At 37.9% G+C, this 22,920-nt stretch overlaps 1 protein-coding gene and 1 pseudogene across 5 annotated transcripts in view; both read right to left on the reverse strand.

The window, feature by feature from the left end:
- HECW1 (HECT, C2 and WW domain containing E3 ubiquitin protein ligase 1) overlaps positions 1-22,920 on the reverse strand; it is a 544,009-nt gene that overhangs the window by 496,126 nt on the left and 24,963 nt on the right. The window lies entirely within an intron of this gene.
- LOC119249931 (ATP synthase subunit ATP5MPL, mitochondrial-like) lies at positions 183-1,740 on the reverse strand (annotated as a pseudogene).

Here is a 22,920-nt window from a genome sequence, read left to right on the forward strand (position 1 = left end):
CAAAATAGTACCTGTTGTTGCTTAATTTGCATATTGCTAATAACAGGTGAAAATGAGCATCTTTTCAAATGTTTATTGATTGTTTTTATTTCCTGTTCCTTTTCTTTTTTTTCTCACAGGGACATTTATTCACGTCATGGAGGAGACAGGGAGGTGTCAGGCTGCCAGCTGGCACAGGAGCCGGGGTCGTGGGGGGCTCCATCTGCCTGATGCTGCTGTGGGCTGGTCAGTGATGGCCGTGGGCAGATGCGGGACTCAAACCTTTCAAAGCTTTACTTCTTTTATCAGCACTCCTGCTCTTATAAATGACAACGCTCATCAGCCCCATTCCTTCCCAGATCTCCTGGTAAACTTGGGTATAGTAGGGCTTCATGGGGGTCCAAACATTTTTTTTAATATTTTATTTTATATAATTCTTACATCATTTTTTCATTTTTGCACAATGCATGCATTTTCATTTTGGTTATATTCCCCATACAAATGCATCCCCCCCCTTATTTTGACCCTAATCCTTCCTCTCCCTGCCCTTCCCCCCCCCAGTATGTCTCCGGTTTATAGTTGCTTGTTGATTGTTGATTTTTACTTTTTATTAATTAGTCTTTTTCCTGGTCCCTTATTTAGGTTTTCTAAATTCCTGCTATGAGTGAGACCATCCGGTATTTTTCTTTTTTTTTTTTTTTCTGACTTATTTCGCTGAGCCTAATCCCTTCTAGCTCCATCCATGTTGCTGCAAACTACATGTGTTTATCTTTTTTGATTGCTGAGTAATATTCCATTGTGTATATGTACCACATCTTCTTGATCCAGTCATCTATTTTGGGGCACTTGGGTTGTTTCCATAGCTTAGCTATTGTAAACAGTACTGCTATAAACATAGGGGTGCAGGTGCCCTTTGGAATTAATGTTTCTGTGTCCTTTGGGTAAATACCTAGGAGTGGAATTGCTGGATCATATGGAAGCTCTATGTTTAGTAGGTCCAGAAATCTCCACACAGCTCTCCATAGTGGTTGGACAAGTTTGCACTCCCACCAACAGTGGAGGAGAGTTCCTTTTTCTCCACAACCTCACCAACATTTGTTGTTGCTAGTTTTTTTAATATGTGCCATTCTCACTGGTGTAAGATGGTCCAAACATTTTTAATGAGGCTTTGAAAAATCTTGCACCAACCCTGACCCATGACTACAGCCACCTGACCCTCACGCCAATGACTTGGGAAGGTCACCCTCCTGTTCCTTTGCTCATTTGTATCAGTGTTCTGTGTCCCTTACCCCATTGATTAGTACAAAAATATTTTGATAATTACGTTAATATGTGTTGTAAGTAGTTTGTTCCAGTTCTCCCTTCACACTTGTATTTTATTTTTACTTAGTCTGCTTACACAGAACCTTTCAATATGGATGAAGTCATATTCACCGTTTCCTTTAAAGGCATTGCTTTTGTTGTTTTGTTTAATAAAGTCATCCTTATTGGGTGATTACTAAATCTCCCTCCAGCTCTATAATTCATTCTTTCAGATCAAATACTTCCTATTATTCAAACAACTGTTGCAATGCATGAGGTCCAGGATGCAGAAGCTAAAATTCCAGCCACCCCGCAGACATCTGCACCTGGATTAGAAAACTCACCAAGTCCCAAACCAAATTATTAACTTCCCTCCTGCAGATACCTAACATTAGAAGTCATCCTTACCGCCTCCTTTTCTCTACTTCCACATTTGCCGCCCAGGACTTTTGATCCCATGGTCTCATAATCACAACTTCTCACTCCCTCTCTTCACAACTCCAGTCACCCTCACTTCCCAGTGTCCCACTCTCCTCCTAGATGCACAGCTGCCTATCAACTGACCCTCCTTCCCCAGTTCCATCCTTTTAACTCTTCTTCCACCATGCTGCCCGAGGACACTCCAAAAGGAATTCAATTATTTCACTCTTCAAATTCAAATTTTTCAGCCATTTCCTCTAGGTTTGCTACTGTCTGTGACTCTGCACACATGTATAAGTTGATCAATCACAGTCTTTTCATATATGCTTCAGAATCCTCCCCCAGGTGAAATATATTTGTTCTCCTCTAACTAATGATAGATCTGATGAAGTTTGCTTTGTTTTCCTCAATATGTTGGCAGTGGAAAGAAATCTTCCAGGCCTCACTGTTTTCCTGTTTGTTTAATACTGGAAGCCCCTTGCACAGACAGGACACAGAGGAAGGCTGTGAAACCATTTTCCCATTCAACTGTGCTGTTGTGCTCCTCATCAACTCCCTTACATTTGCATGGAGAGATCACAGGGGATAGTCAGCTGCTTCTGTTAAGAGCTTAACAGTCATGACCATAATAGAGGCCCGACAGTCTAACAAATGTCAATGACTATTCCACCCACTGCTCTTGTGAACTAAAGCAATTAGTTAATTAATTAATCTCTCTAAGACTCATTTTCTTCATCTATAAAACAATAATAATAGTTACCATCTCATAATTATCTCATTGTTGAGATAATTAGTTGAGATGATGCTTGTAAAGTTAGAACAATGCCTTGTATGTAACAAGTGTTCAATAAATTGTAGCTGTTTTTATTAAAATATTATTATAGTAATAGGGGCCACTAGCTCAGTATAAAGTGGCATTGCCAGGATCTCCACATGAGATCTTACCCAGTTTCTTTTCCTTCCTACTTGATTTCCTTGCTTTACTTCCTGTATTGGCTTAAACGATGGCCTTCATATCCACATCCTAATCCATGAGAACTGTAAATGTGACACAGTTTAGAAGAGGGGTGCACATGTAATTAATTTATGGATCATAAAATGAGATCATCCTGGATTACCCACATGGGCCATAAATCTAATGACAAGTGTCCTTACAAGAGACACACAGAGGAGGGGCACAGAGACAAGAGGCAGAGGCAATGTGGCCATGAGCATAGTGATTAGATCAGTTTAGCAACACATTAAGGAATTCCTGGAGCCACCAGAAGCAAGAAGAGAGAGGAGTGATTCTCCCTTGAGCCTTGAGAGGGCTACAGTCCTGTGACATCTTGACTTTGGACTTTTGGCCTCCAAAGCCTTTGAGAGGATACATTTTTGGCATCTTTAAGCCACCAAGTTTGTGGTAATATGTTACAGCAGCCCTGAACAACTAATACACTGACAAAGAAGTTTTAACAGTTGTCCTGTGTTTCTTGTTAAATTTCTTTTCTAAGTTTCATTTGTACTGTAGAAAAAAATGAAAAAAATAAAGAGTAGCAAAGAGTAATTCAAACATACTAATCAATAAAGCTCGATGTTCACTGAAATGGACATCCAATTGTTTATGGTGTTTAATAATTTGAAATCATTTTTCTCTATCATTTATGAAAAAAGAGAGATCACAGAACAAGTGACAGATGCTCCCATATTTGCATATTCAATAAAGACAAATGAGCTGCCAAAGGAGCAAGCAGATGAAAGGCACCAGCATTTCCCAAGGAATTCACAGAAGATGGAGCATGGCTGCAGTTGTAATTTAGAGGACACAAATGCACACAAGGAACGTCACAAACTTTGTAGAGAAATGGATAGAGGAATGAAAGCAAGGGGGGAAGTGAAAAAATATTTAAAGATAAGCTTAATAGAATCACGGAACCTTAGTGACACAGGGATCTCAGAAGTCATACAGTTCACCCTCTAGGATAATGAAAGCAGTAATCACTCTATAACACCCACTGACTATCATTATTCAACCTCTGCTTGAACACTTCCAGGAAAGGGGAGTTTACGACTTTATAAGCCAGCATTTCCTGAAGCCACTATTTAAAATATCTTTCCTAACTAGAGTAAGATAAAATGTCTCCCTGTATCACTCATCCACCAATACCAGTTCTGATTTAAGAACAGTACATAATTCTTGCATCAGTTCACTTAATAGCTAATGACCAAGTCTGTGGTGTGAGCAACGTGCTATAATACACAAGCATCTAGCAACTAAAGAGCCAGCCTGCTCTCAGGACCAGAATGCTGAAAGCCAAAATCTCTGCTCCACATTTCTGTGTCTGTGAGTGAATTTGATTTCAAAAAGGACATTTTAGTTCTATCCTTACAAAAGTAAACTCCATAACAGATTAATTCACTGCATAATTTCACATAGTGTAAAGTAATGGTTTCATATCAGTATGGGTATTTTAATAGCTTGCCTAAAGAAAATAATATATATTGAAATGAAAACATGGTGAACTACAATTTGAGTTTATTTATTTATTTTGGTAGTAATTAAACCAAACAGAAATAGCTTTATATATTTCCTTGACATTACAATTGTGTAACTGCTCAAAATCCATTATTTTTATGTCCTCTTGTGTAGCAAATTCATGTCAAATATAAATTATACTCATTACTGACCTCCCTGGTGGTCTAGGGGTTAAGTCAAGGGTTAAGGCTTGAGCTCCACCCATAGCCAGGGAGGTACCCACAAGGCACTGCAGACCCCTCCTGTTTCTCCTGCTGCTCCATGCAGCAATGTATTTCGGTAAATCTGCCTGTTTTGCTCCCCACTGTCTCTGGTGAATCCTCTCATCCCCTGCCATATCTCTGGCCTACACAAAAATAAATACATCTTTAAAAAAATTTACTCATTAGTTTCATCTTCCATAGGTACTAAGATAAAAGTAATAATGGACAATAGGACATTGGAAAAGCCAGAAAAAATGACTTGAGAACCCCATAAATCATTCACTTAATTCAGTGAACATTTACTGAGGGACTTTGGTATCTAACCCAGATACCAGAGAGACCCTGCAAGTATGAATACACTAAGATGGAGGCTTTTGCTTCAGGCAGAAAGAAAGCATAGCAAAATGTTAAAAGTATTATTGTGAATAATATTTTTTCATGTGTTAGGCTTTCATGTATTAGACTTTAGTTAGTATGTATTTCTTTTGTAATTGTGTTAAAGTAAATATTTAAAAAAGCACCCTTCATTATGTATTTCTTTTCATCATTGCTCAGACTTGGTATGATGTACATTCTTTCTTTATTTAAATACTTTTTTTATATAATTCTTACATCTTTTTTCATCTTTGCACAATGTATGCATTTTCGTTTTGGTTATATTCCCCATACAATTGCACCTCCCTCCTTATTTTGACGCTAGTCCTTCCTTTTCCCGCCCCTCCCGCCCCCTCCCCCCATAGTGTGTCTCTGGTTTATAGTTGCTTGTTGATTTTGATTTTTACTTTGTATTGATTAGCCTTTTTCCTGGTCTCTTAATTAGGTTTTCTAAATTCCTGCTATGAGTGAGACCATCCGGTATTTTTCTTTTTCTTTCTGACTTATTTCCCTGAGCATAATCCCTTCTAGCTCCATCCATGTTGCTGCAAACTGCAAGTGTTTATCTCTTTTGATTGCTGAGTAATATTCCATTGTGTATATGTACCACATCTTCTTGATCCAGTCATCTATTTTTGGGCATTTGCGTTGTTTCCAAAGCTTAGCTATTGTAAATAGTGCTGCTATAAACATAGGCATGCAGGTGCCCTTTGGAATTGATGTTTCTGTGTCCTTTGGGTAAATCTAGGAGTGGAATTGCTGGATCATATGGAAGCTCTATCTTTAGTAGGGTGAGGAATCTCCACACAGCTTTCCATAGTGGCTGGACCAGTTTGCACTCCCACCAGCAGTGCAGGAGAGTTCCTTTTTCTCCTCAACCTCCCCAACATTTATTGTTGCTAGTTTTTTTAATATGTGTCATTCACACTGGTGTGAGATGGTGTCTCATTGTAGTTTTGATTTGCATTTCCCTGATTACAAGTGATGTTGAACATTTTTTCATATGCCTGTTGGCCATTTGCATTTCTTCTTCAGAGAAGTTTCTCTTTAGCTCTTCTGCCCATTTTTTGACTGGAGTATTTGCTTTGTTTTTGTTGAGTCTCATCAGTTCTTTGTACCATTTTTGTGATCAGTCCTTTATCGTTAGTGTTGGGTGCAAAAATGTTCTCCCAGTCGGTGGGGTTTCTCTTTGTTTTTGTTATTGTCTCTTTTGCTATGCAGAAGCTCTTTAACCCTTTGCACTCCAAACCATTCTGGACATTGGCTACCAATGTCCCCTGAGAGGGGACAGCAGAGTACAAAGGGTTAATTTTATGTAGTCCCAGATGTTTATCTTTGCCTTCACTATCACTGCTTTGGGTGATGTGTCTGTAAAGATGTCTTTGAGGTGCATGTCATGTAGTGTTCTGCCTATATTTTCTTCTATGTATTTTAAGGTTTCAGGTCTTATGTCTAGTTCTTTAATCCATTTTGAGTTGGTTTTTGTGCATGGTGTGAGGTAGTGGTCAAGCTTCATTCTTTTGCATGTAGCGACCCAGATTTCCCAGCACCATTTACTGAACAAACATTCTTTGATCCAGTGCATATTCTTTGCTCCTTTGTCAAAGATTAGTTGACCATAAATCTGTGGGTTTATTTCTGGATTTTCTATCCAATTCCATTGGTGTATGTGTCTGTTCTTGTTCCAATACCATGCAGTTTTGATGATTATGGCTTTGTAGTATAGTTTGAAGTCTGGGAGTGTGATGCCTCCATTCCCTTCTTTTTTTTTTTTCAGGAGAGCTTTGGCTTTGGCTTTTTTTTTTCAGGAAAGCTTTGACTTTTGGGGTTTTTGGTAATTCCATATGAATTTCATCAATAATTGTTCTATTTCTTTGAAGAATGTCATTGAAATTTTTATTGGAATAGCATTGAATCTGTGTATTGCTTTTGGTAGGATGGCCATTTTGATGATGTTAATTCTTCCAATCCATGAGCAGGTGATGTCTTTCCATTTCTTTGTGTCTTCTTCTATTTCTTTTAACAGAGTTTTATACTTTTCTTTGTATAGGCCCTTTACCTCTTTTGTTAGATTTATTTCCAAGTATTTGATTTTTTTTGTTTCGATAATAAAAGGGATTTTTTAAAATTTCTTCTTCAGATTTATTGTTTGTGTATAGGAACGCTACTGATTTTTGCATGTCTTTCTCTTGTCTTATTGCTCTGGCTAGGACTTCCAGAGTTATATTGAAAAGCAGTGGTGAGGGTGGACATCCTTGTCTTGTTCCAGATCTTAATGGAAATGCTTTCAGCTTTTTGCTATTGAGAATGATACTGGCTGTTGGCTTGTCATATATGGCCTTTATGATGTTGAGGTCTGTTTCTTGTATCCCAAGAATTTCAAGGGTTTTTATCATGAATGGATGTTGCACTTTGTCGAAAGCTTTCTCAGCATCTATTGATATTATCATATGGTTTTTATATTTCTTTTTGTTGATGTGTTGGATAACATTGATTGATTTTCGGATGTTGAACCATCCTTGTGTCCCTGGAATGAATCCTACTTGGTTGTGGTGAATTATCTTATGGATACATTGTTGGATTCTGATAGCTAAAATTTTATTGAGGATTTTTGCATCAGTGTTCATTAGAGATATTGGCCTGTAGTTTTCTTTTTTTGTGTTGTCCTTGTTCAGTTTTTGTATTAGTGTAATTTTGGCTTCATACAATATGTTTGGTATTATCCCTTCCTTCTCAATTTTTTGGACATACTGGGACACAAGACAAACTTTAACAGATACACCAAAATCAAAATTATACCAACCATCTTCTCTGACCATGAAGGCATCAAACTAGAAATAAACCATAAAAAGAAGGCAAGGAACTCTCCTACCTCATGGAGATTGAAACCCACACTAATGGAAGACCACTGGACTAATGAGGAGATCAAAGAAGAAATTAAAAAATTCTTTGAGTTGAATGACAAGGAGGACACTAATTTCCTAAATGCATGGGATGCAGCAAAAGCAGTAATTAGAGGAAAATATATAGCAATAGATGCTCACATCAAGAAACAAGAAAGAACTCAAAGAAACAACCAAATCTAGAAGCTCAAAAATCTAGAAAAAAAAAACCCAAAAAAACCCTAAAACCAGTAGAAGAAAAGAAATAATAAAAACCAAAGCAGAAATAAATGAAATTGAAACTAAAAAAAACAATCCAAAAGATCAATGAAACCAAGACCTGGTTCTTCAAAAAATAAATAAAATAGACAAACCCCTAGTCAGGCTCACAAAGGAAAAATGGGAGAAAGCACAAATAAACAGGATCACAAATGAAAGAGGAGAAATCACAACGGACACAGCAGAAATCAAAAGAATAATCAGAGAATAAATACAATCAAAAGAATAAAACTATGAACAGTTATACGGAAACAAGTTCAACAATCTAGAGGAGATGGACAAATTCCTACAACTCTACAATCACCCAAAGCTAAATAAAGAAGAAACAGAACACCTAAACAGACCAATTACAAGCAGCGAAATTGAAATGGTAATCAAAACCCTCCCCAAAAACAAAAGCCCAGAACCTGATGGATTTACAAATGAATTCTACCAAAGATTCAGAGGACGAATTAGTGCCTATTCTTCACAAACTCTTCCAAAAAATTGATGTACATTCTTTAATTAAATGTTCTAGGTACTTAACTGCAGCTGCTAATTTTCTTCTTTTCTGGCTGTCATAGGATTCATTCTTTATTTACTGTTTTAAACACTTAAACAAGAAAGGGACAAGTAAAATGTAGTTCCTTTCCAGCTGAAGTGGTTTCATTCATGAATGAAAGGCCCCATTAAGCATATGCCTTTTCTGTTTATTCATGAAGTCACCGTGACACCTGTGGGGCCCCCAGGCACGGGGAGTGGCCCACCTGAGCACAGCAAGCCAGTGAGTACAACCATTTCCACCAAATCCACTTCCAAATAAGGTGTCCATTATATCCCATGGTAAATGCCTGCCAGCTTTTATTATCTTAGAGGTAATGTAATTATAGAGAAAGCAAAACAATAATTTAATACTTGATGATTACAGAAATATATATTCAGTAAATCTATCAAAGAGCATTTTTAAGTCCATTTGCCCAGGTTTACTATTGTAGGGTTGGCCTCCCCCAAATTGTTTACATAGGTGTTTTCCAAGATGTCTAGAATTGGCTTTTCCCAATATGTGTCACCTTGGTATGTGGGATAAGGTCAATTGAAGTACTAATATCTCAGGGAAAACATCTACCAATATCTTAAATAATGTCGAGTACCTAGATTTAGAGTACACTATGGAACTAATCTTTTAATCAAAGAAACTTATGGCAGGACAAACATCCAGAGGCAGAGTTTTGTCATATCTATTTATCACCTCCTAGTCAATGAGAATCACTCTTGTCTCCTAGATTCCTGACTCCTAGTCCATTCCTCAGCTCAGGATATAAACACACACACATTTTGTACCATTTGCTCTAGAATTTATAATCATATGAATGCCTCATACCTATATCATTAAATTTGGTCTTTTTCTCCTACTAATTTGTTGTTAATTTTCTTACTAGCTGAGCCCCAGAATAACCCAGAGGGGTATAGGAATATTCCCCTTTACTCTAACACTATAAGATTATTTAAATATATGATTATAATTCGTTTGCTAAAAATAAAACACAATCCCCATAAATACTGCACAGTAATTTAAATTTTATTGATGTGTAGTTGACATTAGTTTCAAATGTATAACATATTGACTTGGTATTTGTTATATTTTGAAAAGATCACCACAAGTCTCATTAGTTAATATCTGTCACCATATATAGTTATAGGTTATTTTTTGTGATGAGAACTTTTAAGATTTGTTCTCTTAGCAACATTCAATACAAATTGTTAACTATAATTGCCTTGGTATACATTACATCTCCAGGAATTATTTTATCCTATAACTGGAAGTTTGTATCTTTTGACCCCCTTCACCCTTTCCTCTCATCTCATACCTTCTCAGGCAGCCACCAATCTGTTCTCTGTATCTAACCGGCTCTTTTCTTTCATTTTTTTTCCTAATGTTTTTTCTGAATTCTTATAGTGTAAATTTGTTTTTCCCTGTTAAATAATTTTACTGCACTTTCTATGAGCGTTTTTCATATGTTGTACTAAAAAAAAAAAAAAAGTGTCTGAAGAGTCTCAAACCTATTTTATCCCAAAAGTCTCTTTGGTTCTCATTTATAATTGTAATGGGTCCTAGCCCTCTGGGGATGTTCTGTTTATTGTTTATTTAAAACAATTTTGTATCCTTGAGGACATTTTATCGTGTTGTTAAACTGATAACAGTATACTGCATAAGGACATTATATTTATGTGCCACTTCATAATTTCTAAATGTTAGATATTTCACTATATAGAGCAGAGCACCAACTTGTTATTTTGAAATCAATAAAAGTCATGCCAAATACAATGTTATTGTTATGTTGAGTTTTGAGATCATAGATCTTCTTTGTATATAGCAAATGCTATCTGATTTTAAAAAGATAATACTAGTTTGCCTACATAAAGTACCCTAGGTATACAACCTTTTTTGAATCTTGTTTCTTTGTCATCAGGCAATTAGTGTGGCAAATAAGCTATTTGATAATACTATTGGTCTTGTTCCCCTTTTTTAAAATTTAGATATTTATAGAATTTTTCTCTCTACCTATGAAATTAAAACATTGTTAGGGGTCTCCCCAGTGGCGCAGTGGTTGAGCACTGGGTTGCGAAGCTGCCCACAGCCTCTGCAGCACCGGTTTGACCCCCGGCCGTCAGGCGAGGGCCCCACAGGAGGGTCTCCTGGCGCCCGCTGCTCCCCTCAGCAATGTATTGCGTCAGTCTGCCTGTTCTGCTCTCCGCTCTGGCTCTGGTGAATTCTCTCACCCTCCCGTGCTTCTGACTGTACCCAGTGCTTGTATGAATAAATAATCTTTTTAAAAAAAAACATATTGTTAGGAGATGTATGTGTACATGTTTTTATCACTTCTTGCATAAGCTTGAGAAGACTATCAAACCAAAAATCTCATCTTTCTTTAACACAGGAAAATTTTCTTTTACCTACCTTTAAATATTATTACTTCACCATAAGCTCCAAGTTAAAGCAGATGAGGAGAATATCATATATTAGATATACCAAATCCATTGTCTCAGTCACTTATCTTTTATAATTCCTACTTATTTATATTTTTAATCTTTGTTATGTTAAAATTGCTCATTAATGTCTAAATCTACAATTTGATTTTTAGAAGTGTTTAATTGGTGGTTTTGCCAATATTGGTGAGGCTCTCTCAGCAATCAAATTTTAAATGTCCTTTTTCATAGCAGCCGATTTACTTTTTTAGGAACATATCCCCCTCAATTCTCTTAGAGATTGCTAACTGTAGTGTATTTAGGTATTTCTTCTATTTTTTAAAATTAAATCAATTTTACTCATTTTTTCTGAACATTCCACATTATATCCCTACTAATTTCATCTATTGTTTCTCTTCAAATATCTTCACTTAAGATTCTTCATTGTCTGCTTATATTTATAAAATGGAAGTATAAATCAATTAATTTTATAAGGACAGATTCTACTAAGCACTTTTTGTGCTCAAGCACAGTGCTAAATAACATAAACTTTGTATCCTGTAAAGCCCCAAATAATTCTATATACTAAATGTTATTATGTCCCTGAATGTCACCAGTAGATGATAAACTAGGCTCCTTGTTCAGTAAGGGATTCAGTCCAAATTATTGAGATCTTTCAGCCCCACCCCCCAACCAGTCTAAAGTCTACTTGGCACTATTAGGGTCTTCTGTACAGTCAGAACTGTGGATGCCTGAGGGAAGTCAGGGAGAAACACATGAACCAAGATCTAGAAGCCCAAATCTCAGCAATTTAGGCCTGGGATTTTGAGGCATTTTCCCGGGGCACCAGTCTTCTTCAGTAGCCCTGTTTTGCCTGTACTGGTTGGGGATCACAAAGCACTGACTGAGTTCTTTGTAATTCTTATCTTCAAAATGTTGGCTCAATGATGGTACCCTTTCCTATTAGAAAAAAAGTTATTTGCAATCGATTATTGATATTATTAGCCAGAGCTGCGGGCAAGCTAACTACAAGCTTAGGTCTTGGAGTCAGATAAGCTTGGTTCAAATCATGGCTCCACAAATTACTTTTGAACTTGAACAAGCTATTTTACTTTCTAAATATTTCCTTTTCTGTAAATTAGCCATCACAAAAGGGTTATTAAGTAGAACAATGAGATAAGACATTTAACATATTTAGCGCAGTCTTATTGCAGTAAACAATAAAAGTCATCTTTTACTATAAACTCTCTGGAGTCAGCAGTGTTGCCAGGATACCTAAGACTATCACAATGATTTCAAATTATTAGAGTTCTAGCTTTAGGGGTGGGTAGAAATAAAGTAATAAACTATAGAAAATTAAGAGCAAAATTATCAAAATTTACAAATGATTTTTATTTTTTTATTTTATTTATTTTTTTAAATAAATTTTATTTTTATATTCATACAATTACAACCCCCTTATTTTGACCACAAGCCCTCCTTCCCCCGCCCCCCTCCTCCCATAGAGTGTCTCTGGTTCATAGTTGTTTGTTGATTTTGATTTTCACTTTCTTATAGTTATTCATTTTCCTGGTCCCTTATTTAAGTTTTCTAGATTCTTGCTATGAGTGAGACCATCCGGTATTTTTCTTTTGCTTTCTGGCTTATTTCGCTGAGCATGATCCCTTCCAGCTCCATCTATGTTGCTGCAAATTGCATGTGTTTATCTTTTTTGAATGCTGAGTAATATTCCATGGTGTATATGTACCACATCTTCTTGATCCAGTCATCTATTTTGGGGCATTTGGGTTGTTTCCAAAGCTTAGCTATTGTAAATAGTGCTGCTATAAACATAGGGGTGCAGGTGCTCTTTGGAATTGATGTTTCTGTGTCCTTTGGGTTAATACCTAGGAGTGGAATTGCTGGATCCTATGGAAGCTCTATGTTTAGTAGGTCCAGAAATCTCCACACAGCTCTCCATAGTGGTTGGACCAGTTTGCACTCCCACTAACAGTGCAGGAGAGTTCCTTTTTTGCCACATCCTCGCCAACAGTTGTTGTTGCTAGTTTTTTTAATATGTGCCATTCTCACTGGTGTAAGATGGTATCTCATTGTAGTTTTGATTTGCATTTCTCAGATTACAAGTGATGTTGAACATTTTTTCATATGCTTGTTGGCCATTTGCATTTCCTCTTCAGAGAAGTTTCTTTTTAGCTCTTCTGCCCATTTTTTGACAGGATTATTTTGTTGTTGTTGAGTCTCATCAGCTCTTTGTAGATTTTTGTGATCAGTCCTTTATCATTAGGGTTGTGTTACAAATGATTTTTATATATAAAGTCTAAATTCTATTGATTGGGCACTTTGCCTGTACTGGTTGTGATCCACAAATATTCTCTAAATATTTCTCTGTACTTTAATTTCAGTTGTTCTGGAAAAAAAAAAAACAAACAACACAAACAAACAAACAAAGAAAAAAAGAAAAGAAAAACCCCAACCTGTAAGAAAAAGAAAAATACCGGATGGTCTCACTCATAGCAGGAATCTAGAAAACTTAAATAAGGGACCAGGAAAATGAATATAAGAAAGTGAAAATCAAAATCAACAAAAAACTATGAACCAGAGACACTTTTTGGGGGGTGGGGGGCGGGAGGGGAAGGATTGGGGTCAGAATGGGGTGTCTGCAATTGTATGGGGGAATATAAAAATAAAATTTAATATTAAAAAAAAAAAAGGAATATACCCTGAAAGCAAAATGACATATTCCTTCAAGCAAAAGGCAAATTGTACTCCATGTCACCATTTCAACAGGCTTAAATAGTGTCTAAAGCTCAGTTATTTGCATTGATGAAAGACCTCTTACCCTGTGGTGTTGTCACACACACACACACACACACACACACACACACATACCACATTCCATATTCTTACATTCCATATTCTTACATTCTTACCTTTAGGGAAAAAAATCACAACAGGGACACTAAAATGCTTGCCTGGGCAGTATCTATTATTCTTTAGCTCTGACTTTGAAAGTTTAATAAAGGTTTCCTTGGATGATAGGCCATTTTAATGGTCTTTAACAAAATTTTTAAGATACAAAATTTTCATTATTCACTTCTGACCAGAGGCAATTTGCTCAAGAGGTAAACAATTGTACCAGCACATAAAGCAGCCTGAAAATAGACTTTACAAGCAATAGATCGCTGCGAGGTGCCAAATAGCCCATTTTTTGTAGCCCAGTTTGACAACGTCCACGTCCTACCCACATTACTTGTGTTCATTTTCCCATGTTCTTAATTATGTGCCACACTCAACTGGGCAGCAGAAGCACTAAGGAGTGCTATCTGTATCTGGACCAGGGATGTGGCCCACTGCCCTATTAACACTATGCTGATGCACTTTGTTAGTTTTCCATATTCAGAGAAAAAGGTCCATTACACATCCTCTATTTCTCTGCTTCAGATTTGTGGATTTTTTTTTCCTTTGCATAGAAGAACTGGGGTGTAGGCCAGAGGAGCAGGGGGTGAGTGGAACCACTAGAGACAAGAATGGGGAGCAGAAAAGGAATATTTACTAAGGGGTACAGTAAGCAACACAGGAGAGGTCTGTTGTGCCATATGTGGATTAGCTTCCAAGTCAGAATCTAACTCAGACCTTAGTAGTGATAGCGCTGAGACTTAACCACTAGGCCACAGGGAGGCCCTATTTCTCTGCTTTAGAAGCTTCTTCCTTTCAAAATATAACACCTTCCATGGGCTAAATTGCACTCTAGAATCCCCAGGTGAAGACACTAGCAGTGGCTTAGAGCCATTATAATGATACTTAGATAACTTGCTAGTGTTCTAATTTTTAGGTCTATAGGTAAGTGTTCCACTCACCCCTCCTTCCTCTTTCCTGTTATGTTTTATTAATTTCAATGCATACTATTAATTTAAAATTTTACACATTACCAGAAATAATTTATTGATGGCATAGATACATATAATCCAGTGGTTCTCAACCAAGCACAATTGTACACTCCAAGGGACATTTGAAAATGTTTGAAGATATTTGCTCATTACAACTGGGGTGGGGTGGAGTTGCTTCTAGTGGGTAAAAGTCAGAGATGCTGCCAAACATTCTATAAAGCACAGGGAACCACCCCCCGCCCCAAGGAAGATTTACCTAGTCCAGAACGTCAGTAGGACCATTTGGTACCTTAAATCCAATACCACAGAAATTAGGACAAAGCAAAAATTGAAAGTAGGATAATAAAATCCAGCAAAGGGAATCATTTCACTCTAAATGGACCACAGATTTGTCTTTGAGCATCCCATGAGTCAGATCAAAGAGGGAAATACCACCTGGTAAAGGACATAGTAGTTAATAATTAATTAATTGAGGTGCTTAAATAAACCCTAATCAGCAACACTAATTTCTGCTGAGTCACAAAGCTGGTAGTAAGTGTTCCTAAGGTCAGCACAAATAAGATGAAGAGGACAACATTTTCTATCACGAAGGTTCCACATGAAAAATCCAAGTGTAGTTTCAGTGTGGTGACTTCTCACAGAAACCTACAGTACAAGAATGGGACAAAGAACAAAGTAAAAGCAAGTCAAAAAAGGACTACAACTGGTAGACATAAATCTTCTTCTGTTGTTTTGTTTTGTTTGTTTTGTTTTGTTTTGCTCTGCTCTTCCCTGAGGGTGGTAACAGCAAATATAGGAGATGTTGGATAGACTGGATCTTTCAGAAAACCGGTGCTCTATTTCTCATAACCATACTCAGAAAACACTTGGGCAAAGCGGAATTTGAATATCTCCTGTAACTATAAATTAGTATAGACAGACTTTTCAATTAAGAGAAGCAGCATATTCCACAGCAAGAACTAAAAGCTGTTCATTAAGGTATAAGGAAAAAGGTAGAGGCAATACAATTCTAATTTTACCAGCACTTTTAATTTCTAATTTTACCTTGTATTAAGGCACTATATAAACTAGGGCTGATTTCACAGGGCTTAACCTGTAATCCATTCAATCCATAGTTCAAGATGCAAGGGTCAAGGAAAAATTTCTTTAAAAGTAGTTATTTTAAAATTCTAATAGTGGGCCTCCCCGGTGGCGCAGTGGGTTGAGCGCTGCGCTGTGAAGCTGTCCTCAGCCTCTGCAGCCCTGGATTGATTCCCGGCTGGCCAGGAAGATTCCCACATGGTGGGGGCAGACCTCTCCTGCCTCGCCCGCTGCTCCCCTCAGCAGTGTATTTCGGTTGGTCTGCCTGTTCTGTTCCCTTCTCTGTCTCTGGTGAATCCTCTCACTGTCCCGCGCCTCGGCCCTGTACCCCAGTTCTTGTATAAAAATAAATAAATCTTTAAAAAAATAAAATAAAATAGGGCCTCCCCGGTGGCGCAGCGGTTGAGCGCCGGGTTGCTAAGCTGCCCGCAGCCTCTGCAGCACCCGTTCGATCCCGGCTGCTCCCCGGCCACCGGAGGAGGGTCCCACATGGCGCACAGACCTCTCCTGCCGCCTGCTGTTCCCCTCAGCAGTGTACTTAGGTCCTTAGGCCTGCTCTGCTCCCCGCTCTGGCTCTGGTGAATTCTCTCACCCTCCCGTGCTTCTGACTGTACCCAGTGCTTGTATAAATAAATAAAATAAATCTTAAAAAATAATAATAAAAAATAAAATAAATAAAATAAAATAAAACTCGATTAGTGAACTAGTAGTTTATCTTGGAAGAAAACTAAATCTTTAACTTATACCATGCACCAAAAAAGAACTCATTTAAAGATCCAACTTTTCAAAGTCAAGAAATAATTAAAAGGATGTGCAGATCACTTGTGTCTAAATTTATATCATTGATCCATCTATCTTTAGAAAGGAGAAGACATTTTAAGATGATCCTTCTTGCATAGTAAGAAAATAGTGGGAAAATATTGATGATTCCACTGTTTAAAATTTAACTGCATGGGTTTTTAAACATCAAAAATGCCATAAAGCCTAGGGCCCAGAACCATTGGTTTATATGTAATTTATGTCATCACGAAATTATTTTTGGCATTCTAATTCCATTCTCCAATAAAAGAAACCAGAGCTCCTTAGAGAAATAGCTGATTCTAGGACTGAAACAGGAAATATACAAGATGAGCCCAGGTACCTTTTTTAGTGCCGGAAAGTAAAGAAGTAAAAAAACAAAACAGAGGAAGGGAGGGGAGAGAAGAGAAGAGAAAAAAGAGCACATAGCTTAATGGGTATATGTAATGCAATCATCCCAAATCAGGTAGGTTTATCACTAGTTTAAGTGGCCGTGTTGGTGTTTTAGCTGTTTTCATGTTCTCCACTCTACTCTGCCGCACTCCACATCACTCCACACCACACGGTCCTCTGCTGCCCTGGCCTTATATGACCCATCTCTTGGCTCAGGTGCTCCCTTCTATGCATGCCCACTCCCTACTCCAGGTGTCCACCATCAGGCATGCATTTACTCTAGTGGCAGGAGGGCGGAAAAACCTGATACTTTTTTTTTTTTTTTTTTTATAGAGGCATGTTTTATTTATTTATTTTGTTTGTTTGTTTGTTTTGTTTATACATGCACTGGGTACAGTCAGAAGCGCGGGAGGGTGAGAGAATTCACCAGAGCCAGAGCGGGGAGCAGAGCAGGCAGAAGGACCGAAGTACACTGCTGAGGGGAGCAGCGGGCGGCAGGAGAGGTCTGCGTGCCAAAACCTGATACTTTTTACTTACCCTACAGTTTGTCAAAAAACACAGGAATCAACTGAATGGGCTCCCAAATTTCAAAGCTGGACCAATCTGAGCAACTAAATAAATAATGGATCTCTGGATTATTACTAGAAGAATAAAGTGAATACCCATGTGTCTATACTGACATAAATAAGTGACTGAATAAACTGATAAGACGAAAGGAGAATTCCAAAAGTTTATGTAGATATGTAACAGCAGGAATGGGCACAGGGCAGGTTTTTCTATGATAGAGCAGACGGGGTAAAGGAGGAAAAGTTCTGGAGCCCTCAGTGGCTTTTTCAGGCTTTTATTGGGATTTGCCAGGTACATGGCAGGCAGGGGTGCTGGGGGCCGGGATGCTGGCAGGCCTTCCAGCCTCCAGCAAGTCTTCACTCTTTCTGGGTTCTCTGGTGTTCTCTGGTGGCCTTGTTCTCTGCTCGTGGTTCTCTCTCTCTCTTCTTCGTTCTGCTTCTCGTGGTTCTCCTGCTTCTCTGCTTCTGCTGTTCATTCTTCTTCTGCTGGTGTCTCCGTGACGCCACCCTTGTAAGCCTAGTCTTAGCCCAGGTAAATCCCATCTACGTATGCCCAAACCCTACTCCAAGTGCCCGCCATTAGGCATGCATTTGGGACCACAAGGTTCCGTTATCTATCTGGCGGGAGGGCAGAAAAGCCTGATACTCTTTACCTTACTCTACAAGATACTTTCTCCCTGGTGAGGTGAATCATAGTCCCCACTTCCTAAGAATGCATTGTGCATAGAGACAGTTCCATGAAACCAAGGGAAGGGGGGAATGGGGACAAAAGAGGGAACTTTACAGGTCAGAAACCTGAAAATCAACACCTCAGTCAGGAGATCAAGATCAGTTAAGTCACAATGATAGTGATGATAGTCATATGATGTGATGTGATGTGATGAAAGTGGTTCTTGCTCAAAACATGTAATTCCAGTCTAAACATAAGAAAAATTCCTGGGTCTTCCTGGTGGTGCAAGGGGTTAAGATGCAACCTATGAAGCTATACGCGGACACTGCAGCACAAGTTCGATCCCTGGCCCACCAGGGAGAAAGCCACATGGCGCAGCAGACCTCTCCTGACTCGCCGGCTGCACCCCTCAGCAGTGTATTTCAGTCAATCCACCTGTTCTGTTCCCCACACTGTCTCTGGTGAATCCTCTCACCCCCCATACCTCTGACCTGTACCACAGTTCTTGTATGCATAAATAAATAACTCTTTAAAGAAAAAGAAAAAATTCCCAATAGAGGGACATATCACAAATACCTGGCCCAGGAGCACAGTGGATCATGGTGGAGGACTGTGAGAGCCTTAGTTGTGGGTGTGGTGTGGTAACAGCCAACTGAAGAGTGTGAACCTATACCTCTAACTCATTTATAGTCTTGTAAATCAATGATACCTAAAAAAAAATTTTTAAATAGATGACAGTTACGTCTCAAAACTGTAAAGGTCATCAAAAGTAAGGGAAAGGGTGACAAATTGTCACAGCTAAGAATCATATGTCCTAAGAAGACATATGATTAATGTAATTTCCTTTACTGGATGGAATCATGGAAGAACAAAAGGATATTAGATAAAAATTAAGAAAATACAATTAAATTAAGCTTGAACTTCAATTAATAATAATATATAAGTATTCATTCACCAATTTAACAAATGTACCATATTAATACTAGGTACTATTAAGGGGAGCTGGGTATGAAGTTTTAGGGAATTCTATTATCTCCTGAGTTTTCTATAAACCTGATATTGTTGAAAAATAAAAATATGCTTTTTTAAAAAAAGTTAAACACAGAATTAAAATATGATCCTGAAATTCCTCTCCTATATTTACACCCCAAAGAAGTAAAACAAATGAACACATGTTCATAGCAGTATTATTCGCAGTCATCAAAAGGTGGTGGAAATATCCCAAGTAAGTGGCTAAACAGTTTTCATTTATTATATATCATAAATACATAGAATACAGCATCATTCACTAAAAAAAAAGATGAAGTACTGATAGATGTTATGGATGAACCTCTAAAACATTATGTGAAGTGAAAGAAGGCAGACACAGACCACAGACAGTTACATGTGTACATGGATTTATCAACAAGGAAAATAATCTTATCATTATTGAAATTGAAAATTGGTAAGAACCTAGCTCAACAATAGGAGTTTGGTTAAATAAATTAGTATATTTGTACTAATTAGCAGCAAAATGTGTCAAAATAATATTTAATTACTTGGAGATGTTATCACAATAAATTATGAGAGGATATGAGTTACTAAAGGTTAACATGTATTTATGGATACATATTCATGTAGTGATAGGAAAAAAAGGTCTCATAAATTTTCCCTAATGACATAGCTCTACACATGGGTGGGGGTGGGACGGAGTCTTCTAAAAATAACAAGAGATTTATTTTTTTATTTTTTTTGTGTGTGTGTGTTTTTATTTTTATTTTTTTTTTTAAGATTTATTTATTTATTTATTTATTCATACAAGCACTGGGTACAGTCAGAAGCGCGGGAGGGTGAGAGAATTCACCAGAGTCAGAGCAGGATGCAGAACAGGCAGAAGGACCGAAGTACGCTGCTGAGGGGAGCAGCGCGCGGCTGAGAGGTCTGCGCGCCATGTGGGACCCTCCTCTGGTGGCCGGGGAGCAGCCGGGGATCGAACCGGCACTGCAGAGGCTGCGGGCAGCTTCGCAACCCCGCGCTCAACCGCTGCGCCACCGGGGAAGCCCAAAATAACAAGAGATTTAAACAATGTTCCATTATACTGACAAACATGCATATGGGTCTCATCATGAGACATGTGCTTTCTAATCTGACCTTTTTGCTGTTTCTGAAAAAAAAAAATTGTTGATGAAAGAGCTGATTGATTTCTGTTTGAGGTCAATATATTTGGCAGCCACAGGATTTGTGATTCCCATATGGGAATCCAGAGATAGACTCCTGACAACTCTTAAGGCTGGTGGACAATTGGGTGTGACATCCACAGAGCCTCATGAATTCACTGTTTTTCACTGACACAAGACTTCAGGCATTAGTCTTTGCCTGGATCCAAGCTCCTTACTCTGACATTCATCTCCCTAGTTATTCATTTTTTTTTCTTTTTGTCTAAGAAGTTGTTTATTTGGAGTTATCACCTGTGCATGTGTGCTGCTCCTTTAAGGGTTAGGACTATTCCACTGGACAGGTGCCAGTCTTGGGCAGATTCTCCTAAATTCAAGTGGCTCTCATTTGCAGAGTGCTGGCCCTTGATTCCGTCCATGAAGGATGGAATTGTTTCTGGGATTGTTACTATTTGCCCATGAGCTTGAAAATTGCACTCAGCCTGAAAGTTTTGAGAAGGACGATATCATCGTGCTATTTTGCGCTTCTAATTGTTTGGAGAGCAGGCGATTCCATTGCATCTGCCTGAGTACTTGGATTGGCACTAACTTGGTAGAAAACAGGGTCTTGTTTTGTTTATTTTTATTGGAAATTGTGCAAAACTCATGTTGATTTTCTACCTACCCTCTGGGAGATAGGAATTCAAAGGAATAGGCTATTTGGAAAATCCCTGACTCCAATAAGAGGAAATGGAATCACAAGTCATCTAAGTGTTTTGAGGGTGTTCCCCCTTGAAGAATCCTTATTGGCTTCATGTTTCAGAGCCATGTCCTTCCACATGTGCATTTCTAACTAAATGGACTGAATTAACTAACGTAATTTAGAATGGCCATTATAAGGAGCCTTTGAACTCTCCAAACTTGCTTTTATTAAAAATGAATTGGACAACCATGACACTGAAAAGCTAACACTGGAGGGAAATTCTATTTCTCATGGTATTTGGAGAACTCCAAATATTACCAAGAATTTAAAACTGCTTCTCTGCAAAAAAAAATTTTTAATTAACTGAGGCAGACAAAGAATTGAGAAATAAAATGGCATCTGAATCCTCTCCCCTGCTTGTTGTGTCAAAAAGCACTGTGACAGCCATGTGCTCAGGCTCACCTCTGCACCAACTTTGTCCTCCTCTGTGCCACCCAGCACTCTGTCAGGAACTCAGCTGTCCCAGTCTTTTACTGAAACCTCCTCATTTAATTGAGCTCCCACCTCTGAAATAAACATTCTCATTTAAAATTAAACCTTCTAAGGATCTGGAGAAATCTCAGATCTCTTACAGTCCTCTGACTAAAGTCTAATTGCAAGGCACAGTGAAAGGGTTTCCTAAAGTATCCGAGGACCTTCACAGTGTACTCAAGAATTTAATAAAGTTATGCAAACATATCAACCTGACTTTTCTGGTATCACATGGTTGGTGCAGAGGTTCAAGCCAAACATTTGATGGCACTTGCCAGATGGTAAAATCATAAAAAGGATTTAGATAATCCTCTTTTGACAAAAGGCTAGGAAAGTCTAGGGTAGATGGACTCAAAATAACACAAGGGTTTTGTGTAAGCCTATGGATTGGAACAAATTCAGGTTTGTAAACAAGAGCTTGATGAGCCTGGTTGTGATTATTATATTTGACTTCAAATTGTTTTCAAAGGAAATTTGGGTCTAGATCCACTAAGGTGGCTTTTAACTCTGTATTTGTTAATGGGCCAAGGTCTTTCTCTTCTAATACAAAGAAATATACTGGGAAACCATGTTGACTCCACATTTAATTAATTTAGCAAATCAGTTTGCTCAATTTTACCTTAGTTGAGTCACTTAAAGGAAAGATTGCAAAGATCCCTAATCTTCAACTGTCACATTAAGGTGCATATTTGGAACCAAAATCCTATCATAGATGGATAAATACCTCTGGAAAAGTAGATATCTAATTATACAAAATTAAGAAAAACTTCATTGATTGCAGTAATTTGTACACACAACCCTTGCTCTTTGATCCATTTAGCCACATGCCTTCAGTTTTAGTTTCCAGTTTAGCACTGTCATACTAACTACGCTGTGATAATGTTTTAATTCTGATTTACATACTTACTAAGTTCTGTACTTGCATATAAAACTTATAAGAACAGCGTGTCTAGAGGTAGTGCTAGATTAGCATTTCAAGACCTCCATAATTTACAATTTTGACAAGATGCAGCCTTTATTTATGAAACCCTAGAAATCTAATTGTGAAGTTAAGACTACAGAAAGTGGGGAACTCAAGTGGAGTGGGGGCACAATGCGCTAGGGTGGAGAATTGCAGGTGCCTTGGGGGTGGTTGTGGGCTGGTAACATATATCTGAGGAGGTGTGGTCCCATGCCTCTGAATCACATACAATGTTATAAATCAATGTTAACACACACACAAATAATAAAATAAAAAATAATAATAAAAAATAATAAAT

This window comes from Talpa occidentalis, unplaced genomic scaffold (genome assembly GCF_014898055.3).
Source record: "Talpa occidentalis isolate TD23 unplaced genomic scaffold, MPIMG_talOcc4v2.1, whole genome shotgun sequence".
NCBI lineage: Eukaryota > Metazoa > Chordata > Mammalia > Eulipotyphla > Talpidae > Talpa > Talpa occidentalis.